This window comes from Schistocerca nitens, chromosome 2 (assembly GCF_023898315.1).
Source record: "Schistocerca nitens isolate TAMUIC-IGC-003100 chromosome 2, iqSchNite1.1, whole genome shotgun sequence".
NCBI classification, from domain to species: Eukaryota; Metazoa; Arthropoda; class Insecta; order Orthoptera; family Acrididae; genus Schistocerca; species Schistocerca nitens.
The window spans coordinates 1,096,375,732-1,096,384,151 of NC_064615.1; positions in this window are offsets into that span (position 1 = coordinate 1,096,375,732).

Here is an 8,420-nt window from a genome sequence, read left to right on the forward strand (position 1 = left end):
TCATCAACAGATGTAAAAGTAACTTCGGCTATTGTGACCCTTGCTGTCCATCTTGTTTATTAATGACCTCGCTCACAATATTAATAGCAACCTCAGACTTACCGCCTGAAAAAAAGCTTCAGAAATATTCAGTCGGATTTCGATAAGATTTGAAAGTAGCGTAAAGGCTGTCAACTTTCTTTAAATGTTCATAAATGAAAATTCCACACTTCACAGAAATAAAAAAGGCAGTATCCTGTGACTGTAGTATGAACGAGTAACAACTGTAATCGCTCGACTCATACAATTACAAGGGTGTAACTCTTCGTAGAGATATGAACTGGAACGATGATATTGGTTCAGTTGTAGGTAAAGGAGGTGGCAGACTTGGTTCATTGGTAGATTGCCAGGGAAATACAGTCATTTCACGAAGGAGGTTGGCTACAAATCACCGGTGCGGGCCATACTAGTACAGTGCTCAATTGTGTGGAGGCAGTGCCTAACAGGAGATACTGAACTGTACAGAGAAGTGCGCGAATGGTGAAAAGGTTGTTGGACCGCTGGGGAGGTGACACAGCGACGATGATGAAACTCAGCTGGCAGGCCAAGTTACAGAGTTTCAAGAACCACCTTTAAATGATGAATCTAGGACTATATTACAACCCCCTTTGTATCCCTCCCTTAGGGAGCGTGACGACAAGGTCACATGAACTACAGCGTGCACAGAGGCATTTAAACAGTCATTCTTCCCGTGCTCCATGCGTGAGGAGAAAGGGAAGAAGTTTTAACAAACGGTGCAATGGGAAGTATCCTCTGATATGTACTTCAGAGTGGTTTGCAGAGTATGGGTGTAGATTTAGACATCTGGTCTAGCCCTACAGTCTCAATTTTTCGACAAACGTCCCACGGGTCAGTCTGGATATACACATCACAGATGTTTGAAACTTGAGAAGTCTCTGGAACCATGTAGTTTAATCTGATTGTAGCACCTATTCCTGGGTTTCAGGCAGGATCCTCCGTTTCGTTCGATGCTGAGGTATTATTCCAACACAGTTTGAGTGCCTTCGCAATGCTGTTGGACACTGGGAGGAATACCAACTGGGAATTTGGACTTAGGAGGGAAGCAATCTAGAGCAGTCCGTGCACTTGTGCAAAGCCACTGCGCCAGGGCGACCCTACTGAACTTTCTCGTGTTGACTTCTGTCGGTGGTTTCTGAATGAAGTGAAATCAGGACTACTTTAACAGCAGTTTTTCATTTTTTCAAATACCTTCATCAGCTTCCCATGGTTTGTGAACTCACAGATAGTGCGACATTATGCATCAGACAATGCCCAAAGTGCTATGAAGAGCCACTGCATAATCTCATGAATGGTGTTTGGCGCACACAGTCTGGTATTCGTATCGTAACACACCAAGATGTTCATGCTAACCTCTACGTCCAGAAACCGCTTAATTTATGGATCAACTCACAGAAGATGAACGACTGTATAGATATTTTCAGCAATAGTGAGCAACAGTACACGTCGTATTCACAACCTTGTCAGGAGTGTTTGAGGTGTTCGGTGAGGAGGCGACATTCAGCAGAGACAATACAATCCTCTGACCACCTTGACCGCGTGTTCTGTCTCCATGTGATTTTTACCTGTGGGGCAAATTGAAGGGTCAGATGCACTTAAACAATCCTCGCACACTGAAAGAGCCACAGAAGAACACTGACAACGCTATTGGCTGCCGTCCGTCAGGCAGAGCTGCTGCGAGTGTCCCACTGTTTGATAAATCAAGACAGCGCTGAACCGATGGACTTTTCAGTATTTTCTGTGATTTTCATTTAGTGTCAGTCCCGCGTCAGTCTTATTGCAAATATCTTCAGGACCAATTTTATTTCGTCCGCCCTGTACTTCTTACACAGTTAAATTGTATTTAAACTTTTATAAAAGGTTTATTACATCATTCCTTCATCCCTTGGATCCAATTTCATACACGTTCGTACACGTTTGTACATACTTTCTAGTACTTTACGTGCCCAGTGTATCCTGTTAGTCTGTCCTGCTATCATACACTTGAGCCACTTTTAAGTACAGGCCATACAAGTCTTCTGTATACAATCTCGTTTGGCGTCAAGCCTCAGATTCCCAGTCTCTTATAAGCAAGTTATAGCGTGTCATTTGCCTGAACTACAATTGAAACTACAAAGTCGTTCCACTTTATATCTCCTCGCATTGTTCCCCGGAAATTTTTATGAGATTAATTACAGTCGGGGGGAGTGAAGCTGACCAATTTTGGAATGTAAACTTAAATGTTTCTGAATCCGATTCAGTCAATATACGGGTTTATTTCTCAGAACATGTGTATTGAGCTGCAGTAAAAAGCTTTTGGTTTGTATTACCGTGAGCTCCAACAAATGATAAACTTTTTTTAAAAAAATGCGTCAGTAAACTTCAGTTTACCTGGCGGTGAACTTGAGTGATTACCTGTTATGTGATCATTGGGGATTGTTTATGACTCTAGGGTGATTCTCATTGTTCTGAGACTTTATCAATAATAGAAAAATGTCTGAAATAATAATTACAGTTTAACACTAATTTCAAAACAACGCACAAAGAAAAGTTATGACAAAAAACTGTGATCACAAATTTATTTTATGAAATTCCGAGAAACAATAACTACCTCACTCCATCACTAGGTTTTCATAGACAACTGCTGCTGCGTCCATTGTGTTACGTTGTAACCGCATTCACTAGATCATGTTCTTGCCGCACTCACGTACTTTTGCTCGTAAAAGATCCGCGCGAGAGAAAACAGTCAACCTGACCTCAATTCCACCAAGAATTTGCAAAGTTTTATTTATGTGCCTCTAAATAAGTATAACAGATTAATTTTTGCTATTGCTGTAGATGTGATTGTGAAGCGTCAATGCTTAACAAACGTTAGACCTATTGCTGCTCACCATGTAGTGGAGATGTTGAGTCGCAGACAGGCACAATAAAAGGACTACTAAACAAGTAAGCTTTCGGCCAAAACGCCTTGTTCTGAAACCTATGTTGTGTGTTTCAGAAGGTAGCCTTTTGGCAGAAAACTTACTTGTTTAGAAGTCTTTTTACTGTGCCTGTCTGCCTCCCAGTATCTCCGCTATATGGTGAGTACCAGTCTATCCTTTTCATAATATTGTCGTTACTTCGTCCTGAATTTTCCATTGTTTGATTTAAACGTGAGACCTAGACATATGAGTTGTTTTATGCCAGTCACAAGATAAAAGTCTTAGCCCATTAAAGAAGTTAAGAACAACAGCCCTCCTAAAAGCGGTTAAAAATCAGGCAGAGGTTCGGAATACTACACATTTAGACATTGCCACGAATTAAGAACAACAGTAAATATAATAACTAAAATAAGAGAATTTTCACCACCATTCCGCAGCCTACTGTAAATACAGGGCACAATATACCCTAGTGTCCAAAACTAAAGCAAAAGGAAATTTTGGAAGGATGCGTTTATTTTGCCACAAAACAGTATAAACAGGTGATAGTCAAGTAGAAACAATGTAAAGAATGCAGAGCGTAATCAACTGCAACATGCATAACGGTTGACAAAAATGTTCTCCGTTTTTTTTTTTCAACTTAACTGATCTGCACACACATTCTGACAACTGGGTAATGTGCTAAGTATGGGGCGTGACCACCTCTGGCACCAATACAGGCCTGATAACGCCGGGATATGCTGTGAATGATGTCATCAGTCTCATGTTGATGCAATAACGTTCATTCTTCCTGCAGAGTTGCTCTCAAGCCTTGGAGAGTGGTTGGTGGATGCTGACGTGATGCATTCCGTCTCCCTAGTGCATCCCAGACATGCTCTATGGGACAGATCGGGAGAGCGGGCAGGCCACGCCATGCGAGCCATATCTTCCGGTTCCAAGAAAACATCAACCATCTGTGCCTCTAGGAGGTCGAGCATCAATGCGAAGTCTGGACCCCAGCACCTCGCAACAACCGTGCGTGAGATCCCAAAATCTCCTCCCGGTACATGCCAGCAGTTAAGTCTTGCTGATTCACCCGTACAATTTCATAAAGACGTGTTAGAGTGGTCAACATAGTCCATGTCCACACTGTTAAGGATCTTCCCCAATAATGGTCTCTTTGCACAAAATTTGGGTGCCGAAATAGTGTACCACATGCCCTTCAGATGTGAGTCGGGAATCACTCTCAAGACCAGATCGGGACTCATCTGTGAAAAAAACATTGGTCCACCGTTCCACCGTCTAGGTGACAAGTTGACAGCTCCACTCTAGACGTTCCCTTCTGCGAAGACACCCCAGAGGTAAGCAGACAGCATGTCTCCAACAATGTAGGCCACTCTGCTGAAGCCTTCTATACACCGGTTGCATCACTCCAACACGTCCTGGGGATGCTGCGAGGTCAGATGCCAGATGCAGTGCAGTACTAATTCAGTACCGTCGTTCCCTTGCAGCCAAATAACACTCCTCTCTTCCTGATGTCACACGTTGTAGAGCCTGTCCCGGTCTCCGGGATACAGTTTCGGTCTCTATAAACTGTCGCCTCATCCAAGGAACAATAGAACGATTAACATTAAGCCACATCAGTTTGCGACACTCCTGTTTCCATTCTTCTTATGCCCCCCACAGTAGAGAATCTGCAGGCGTCTTCTCTGTGCCATACTGCACCGTCTGTGACTGTGTACACACCGATTGTGGCCGTGAACTACCAAGCAAACACTGCCCCTCTTGATAGGTGCCCTGATGTTATTGTTACCGTGTTTGTCCGTTTATCGGAATGCCCTCTTCGTGCGGAACACGATCGTAACAAGCATGTATGATTATATCGCGAATTAGACACAGGACGGAGAAATAGCAGTTAGTTGCTTTTATTTTGGACGCCAATGTAAATGACAGATAGGACACTGTAGCGATAGGAGGGAAAGGCACAGGGAGGCAACGTAAGCTAGAAGAGAGAAAGAAACAACCGCGGGCAATGGCAGCGAATGAGAGGATTCTGAATGACCGCCTGTTGCTGGTTTAGAGACGATGGGTCGACTTTTGTCAATTTCCCCCCATCGTCCTATTCCATGTGTTGAAAAGTTTGTCCAATTTTCCCCATCGTCTGTCTATATGTTCAAGTTTCCCAGTGTAGGGCTCAAAACCCTGAGCAAACCCTTCCCACGAACTTGTGTGGACAGAATACATTGATGGTTGAAGAAAAAGACAGCAGAGTGTAAGCGAGAAAGAAAGAGGCAATGGGACTGGGAGGGAAAAAGAATGGGATGAAGAGAATTACAGGGGGAAAGAGTGAAAGTGACAGAAGGAGACACTGATAAGGAAGAGTGAGGAAACGGAATTAAGACAGCAACAGTTGGAGAGATAAACAGGAGGAAGTGCCATTGGGAGGAAAAATGGACAGTGGGAGAGAGACGTATATAGACAGTAACAATGAGAGGAGAATACGCAGCAGGTCATTCTCAATGGAGAGACGTCTTCCGAAGTAAGAGTGATTTCAGGTGTGCCGCAGGGGAATGTCGTAGGACCGTTGCTATTCACAATATACACTCCTGGAAATTGAAATAAGAACACCGTGAATTTATTGTCCCAGGAAGGGGAAACTTTATTGACACATTCCTGGGGTCAGATACATCACATGATCACACTGACAGAACCACAGGCAAATAGACACAGACAACAGAGCATGCACAATGTCGGCACTATTACAGTGTATATCCACCTTTCGCAGCAATGCAGGCTGCTATTCTCCCATGGAGACGATCGTAGAGATGCTGGATGTAGTCCTGTGGAACGGCTTGCCATGCCATTTCCACCTGGCGCCTCAGTTGGGCCAGCGTTCGTGCTGGACGTGCAGACCGCGTGAGACGACGCTTCATCCAGTCCCAAACATGCTCAATGGGGGACAGATCCGGAGATCTTGCTGGCCAGGGTAGTTGACTTACACCTTCTAGAGCACGTTGGGTGGCACGGGATACATGCGGACGTGCATTGTCCTGTTGGAACAGCAAGTTCCCTTGCCGGTCTAGGAATGGTAGAACGATGGGTTCGATGACGGTTTGGATGTACCGTGCACTATTCAGTGTCCCCTCGACGATCACCAGTGGTGTACGGCCAGTGTAGGAGATCGCTCCCCACACCATGATGCCGGGTGTTGGCCTTGTGTGCCTCGGTCGTATGCAGTTCTGATTGTGGCGCTCACCTGCACGGCGCCAAACACGCATACGACCATCATTGGCACCAAGGCAGAAGCGACTCTCATCGCTGAAGACGACACGTCTCCATTCGTCCCTCCATTCACGCCTGTCGCGACACCACTGGAGGCGGGCTGCACGATGTTGGGGCGTGAGCGGAAGACGGCCTAACGGTGTGCGGGACCGTAGCCCAGCTTCATGGAGACGGTTGCGAATGGTCCTCGCCGATACCCCAGGAGCAACAGTGTCCCTAATTTGCTGGGAAGTGGCGGTGCGGTCTCCTACGGCACTGCGTAGGATCCTACGGTCTTGGCGTGCATCCGTGCGTCGCTGCGGTCCGGTCCCAGGTCGACGGGCACGTGCACCTTCCGCCGACCACTGGCGACAACATCGATGTACTGTGGAGACCTCACGCCCCACGTGTTGAGCAATTCGGTGGTACGTCCACCCGGCCTCCCGCATGCCCACTATACGCCCTCGCTCAAAGTCCGTCAACTGCACATACGGTTCACGTCCACGCTGTCGCGGCATGCTACCAGTGTTAAAGACTGCGATGGAGCTCCGTATGCCACGGAAAACTAGCTGACACTGACGGCGGCGGTGCACAAATGCTGCGCAGCTAGCGCCATTCGACGGCCAACACCGCGGTTCCTGGTGTGTCCGCTGTGCCGTGCGTGTGATCATTGCTTGTACAGCCCTCTCGCAGTGTCCGGAGAAAGTATGGTGGGTCTGACACACCGGTGTCAATGTGTTCTTTTTTCCATTTCCAGGAGTGTACATAAATGACCTTGTGGATGACATCGGAAGTTCACTGAGGCTTTTTGCGGATGATGCTGTAGTATATCGAGAGGTTGTAACAATGGAAAATTGTACTGAAATGCAGGAGGATCTGCAGCGAATTGACGCATGGTGCAGGGGATGGCAATTGAATCTCAATGTAGACAAGTGCAATGTGATGCGAATATATAGAAAGATAGATCCCTTGTCATTTAGCTACAAAATAGCGGGTCAGCAACTGGAAGCAGTTAATTCCATAAATTATTTGGGAGTACGCATTAGGAGTGATTTAAAATGGAATGATCATATAAAGTTAATCATTGGTAAAGCAGATGCCAGACTGAGATTCATTGGAAGAATCCTGAGGAAATGCAATTCGAAAACAAAGGAAGTAGGTTTCAGTACGATTGTTCGCCCACTGCTTGAATACTGCTCAGCAGTGTGGGATCCGTACCAGATAGGGTTGATAGAAGAGATAGAGAAGATCCAACGGAGAGCAGCGCGCTTCGTTACAGGATCATTTAGTAATCTCGAAAGCGTTACGGAGATGATAGATAAACTCCAGTGGAAGACTCTGCAGCAGAGACGCTCAGTAGCTCGGTACGGGCTTTTGTTGAAGTTTCGAGAACATACCTTCACCGAAGAGTCAAGCAGTATATTGCTCCCTCCTACGTGTATCTCGCGAAGAGACCATGAGGATAAAATCAGAGAGATTAGAGCCCACACAGAAGCATACCGACAATCCTTCTTTCCACGAACAATACGAGACTGGAATAGAAGGGAGAACCGATAGAGGTACTCAAGGTACCCTCCGCCACACACCGTAAGGGGACTTGCGGAGTATGGATGTAGATGTAGATGTAGTATGAAGGCTTCACTACAAAGAGAGACTAGGTAAAAGGATTTAGAATGCCCTGCGTTAAAAGAGAACGAGTATGTTCGCATGACAAAATGTTTGGTGAGAAAGGCTCAATGAGGGTTGAGGCGGCCTATTCCCTACTTTCCTGTCAGAGAACATTTTCGCCTTTTTTGTTCTCCGACACGAGCATTTATGCGATGGGTAAAGGGTGCAGCTCTACATTAAGTACGCTCCATAGCATTTACAGCTACCAGGTTTAAAGGCACGTAAAAAGAAAGTCCACGCAATGTCCGTAGTCCGTGGCAGCTATAAATCTTGTTTTTCATGTTCTATAAAGGAATGGACAGATCTTTATTCGGAAACCACAACCGTTACGAAATTAGAGGAAACATAATGTACATCGGAACGAAAATGAATTACACTGGCCGCAAAGCAATGAACACAAAACAAAGGGATGTTTTAAATCAACCATTGACAGGAAACATGGTTTCCGCAAACAATGATAGATGAAACCCTACTGCCCCTGTTCGTCCAACAGTCCCACAAAGCAGTGTATACTGGCGCCCAGATTGACGCGTTGACACCAGTACCGCATTCGATACA